Source organism: Tupaia chinensis, unplaced genomic scaffold, assembly GCF_000334495.1.
Source record: "Tupaia chinensis unplaced genomic scaffold, TupChi_1.0 Scaffold000186_1, whole genome shotgun sequence".
In the NCBI taxonomy this organism is placed as follows: domain Eukaryota; kingdom Metazoa; phylum Chordata; class Mammalia; order Scandentia; family Tupaiidae; genus Tupaia; species Tupaia belangeri.
Window position 1 is genome coordinate 108,452 of NW_006159661.1, and position 3,904 is coordinate 112,355.

Genomic DNA, 3,904 nt, shown 5'->3' on the forward strand with positions numbered 1-3,904 from the left:
CTGAGAGGAGAGTGGAGGATAAGGGATTGCAGCATGGCCATTCCCCCTGGAGGGGGGTGATTTCTTGCTTTCTGTCTCTCTGTCTCTCTCTGTCTTTCTGGCAAGCATGCGTGTCCTATAGCAAAAACCTCAAAAAAAAAAAAAAAACCCTGTGGCCCGTTAAAAGCCAGCGAGCAGTTCTAGACACCAGGCTGCCAATGGCTGCAGGCCCTAATGGCTGGGACAAGTCGCTCATCCCCAGCCCTACTCGCCTCTGGACTTCAGCTGGTTTCTTGGGACGAACTTGCACCCCACCCCACCCCACCTGAAGATCGGTTCAAGCCAATGAGCAGTTCCAGACACCAGGTTGCCTGCAGCTGCAGGCCCTAAAAGCTGGGACCTGTCGCTCATCCTCTGCCCCTTCCCCACTTGCCTTTCGACTCTCTGAATTTCAGTGTTTTGAATAGCGTGCAGTGCACGCACCACACAAATTTTTTCTTTGCTCTTGAGGTGTAGTTTATTAGGTCAGTTGGAGACTCTCCACTGTTCAGAAACAGGGAGGACTCTGGGTCATCCAGGACCAGTGACAACAGTGCAAGGTACTGGTAAGCAACAGGTAGGCCAACCATTAGAGAAATCACCAATTTTCTAGTCCTGTACACCTTTCAACACTCAGAGATTCTTCGAATAAGTTAGGAAAGAACATATAGATCACCTAACGACTAGGAACAATCGCAGAGGCTCAAGAAGTATGAGCAACCAGCAAAAGGCCTCTCCCCTAAGAGAAATCATCAAGCCTACGTCACTCACAGTCAATACAATGGAAGTAGTGGGCATGTCAGATAAGGAATTCAAAATATTTGTGGTGACCAAGCTAACTGAGATAGAAGAGAAAAAAGACAAGGAGTTCCAGGAGATGAGGAAGTACTTTTATGATTTGAAAGAAGAAATAGATACCTTAAACAAGAACCACATGGAGCTTCTAAGGTTGAAGAACATGATACAGGATATCAAAACCTCCCTTGAAAGTATTAAAAGTAGGCTAGATCAGACAGAAGGTTGAATCTTGAATGTAGAAGACAAAACATCTGGCTTAGAAAAAAGTATCAAGAAGATTGAGAACATACCCAAGAAAAACGAGGCTAATATACAAGGAATACTGGATACCATCAAGCGCCCCAACATCTGGATAATTGGTATCCCAGAAGAGGAAGAAAATAAAAGGGCATGAAATCCTGGAAGAAAACTTTCCAAACCTTAAAAGGCATTCGAATATCCAGACCCAAGAAATACACAGGACCCCAAGTAGAATAAACCCAAGAAGATCTTCTCCAAGGCACATCATAGCCAGATTGGAAAAAAAACAACAAAGACAAGATACTAAAGTTGGCAAGAGGAAAATGTCAGGTTACTTACAAAGGTCACCCCATCAGGCTAACATTGGATCTCTTGGTGGAAACAATGCAGGCAAGGAAAGAATGGGGAAGCATAGTCAAAGTGTTGAATGAAAAACAATTTCAACCAAGAATACTATACCCAGCAAGATTATCTTTCATATGGGAAAAAAAGATAAAAATATCCTCGGATAAATGAAATTTGAAGTAATTTATCAACTCCAGAACAGCTCTTCAAGAGGTTCTGAAGGGAGTGCTATACCAGGAAAACTAGAACGTCAGACAGACAGTTATACAAGAACAAAAAGCAACCAAGAAAATGGCTAACTTAATGATAGGAACACGTACAGAAATACTGATAATCACATTGAAAGTTAATGGATTAAATTCTCCAATTAAGAAACGTAGACTGGTGACCAGCAGTTGGCATAATGGCTATGTCGCTGGACTCCCACGTAGTTGACCGCGGTTCGCGTCCCAGACCCAGTGGCTTAAAACTCACACCAGGTGCATATGCATGCATGCCCAGAATCCCGAGAGGAGAATGGAGGACAGGGGATTGCGGCATGGCCATTCCCCCTGGGGGGTGATTTCTTGCTTTCTGTCTCTCTGTCTGTCTCTGTCTATCTGGCAAGCGCACGTGAACTATAGCAAAAACCTCTCAGAAGAAAAAAACAGAGATAAAGAATGGCTGAATGGATAAAAAAAAATTTTTTAATTAAAAAAAAAACAGTAATCCTTCTATCTGTTGCCTACAAGAAACTCACCTTATGGATAAAGACATACATAGACTAAAAGTAAAGGACTGGAAAAAGATACTCCATGAAAGAAAAGGGCGGGAGTAGCAATATTGATTTCAGACAAAATAGATTTCAAGACAAAGACTATATTAAGAGACAAAGAAGGGCATTATATAATAGTAAATGGGGTAATCCAGAAAGAAGACATAACGCTTATAAATGTTTATGCACCCAACTCAGGTACACCTAAATATGAGAAGGAAAGACTGCTGGAGCTAAAAGGAGAGATGGGGGAAATACTACAATTGTTGGAGATCTCAATACCCCATTATCTCCTTTAGACAGATCTCCTAGGCAGAAAATAAATAGAGAGGTACAGGACCTAAATGATACTATACATCGAACTGGCTTGACAGATATCTATAGAATGTTCCACCGTATGTCCACAACATATACATTTTTCTCACCCCAGCATGGAACCTTTTCAAAGATTGACCATATGTTAGGACACAAATCAAGCCCTTACAAATTCAAAGGCATAGAAACCGTATCCAGCATCTTCTCTGACCATGATGGAATTAAACTCAAGATTAATTTCAAGAAACACCCTCGAAAATACAGAAACACATGGAAACTGAACAACCCACTTCTGAAGGACTTCTTCACTACTGAAGATATTAAGTCTGAAAACAAAAAAAATTATGGGAACAAATAATAATGAGTACACAAGTGTCTATAATCTATGGGACATGGCAAAAGCAGTCATAAGAGGGAAATTCATAGCAATTAGTGCACGTAAGAAAAGGATGGAAAGATGGCAAATAGATAACCTATCATCATGCCTCAGGGAATTGGAAAAACAACAACAAACAAGCCCCAGTAATGCCAGGCGAAAAGAAATAATAAAAGTTTGAGCAGAAATAAAGGAAATAGAAAATAAACGAACCACGCAGAAAATAAATGAAAGCAAAAGCTGATTCCTTGAAAAGATCAACAAGATCGACACACCATTGACTAGACTGATCAAGAAGAAGAAAGAAAGAGACCAGATAAATCAAATACATGATGAAACAGGCAATATTACAACAGACATAGTAGAAGTACAAAATATCATTAGAAGATACTATGAGTAACTATATGCCAACAAACAAGATAACTTGAGGGACCAACAGTTAGTGTAATGGCTATGTTGCTGGACTCCCATGTAGTCAACTGCGGTTCGAGTCCCAGACCCGGTGGCTTAAACTCACACCAGGCACATGGGCGTGTGTGCCCAAGGTCCTGAGAGGAGAATGGAGGAGAAGGGATTGCGGCATGGCCATCCCCCCTGGAGGGTGATTTCTTGCTTTCTGTCTCTCTCTGTCTTTCTGACGAGCAAAAACCTCTCAAAAAAAATAATAATAACTTGGAGGATATAGACAAATTCCTGGATGTATATAATCTACCAAGATTGAATCAGGAAGACATAGAGAAACTGAATAGACCCATAACAAGCCAGGAGATTGAATCAGTAATTAATAACCTCCCGAAAAAGAAAAGCCAAGGTCCAGATGGCTTCACTTCTGAATTGTACAAAACTTTTAAGGAAGAGTTCATCTCTATCCTACTCAAATAATTTCTAAAGATTCAAAAGGAAGGAAATCTTCCAAATTCATTTTATGAAGCCTCCATCATCCTCATTCCCAAAACAGATAAGGACATGACAAAAAAGGAAAACTACAGACCAATATCATTGATAAGTATAGTTGCAAAAATTCTCAACAAGATACTTGCAAATCGTATCCAACAACA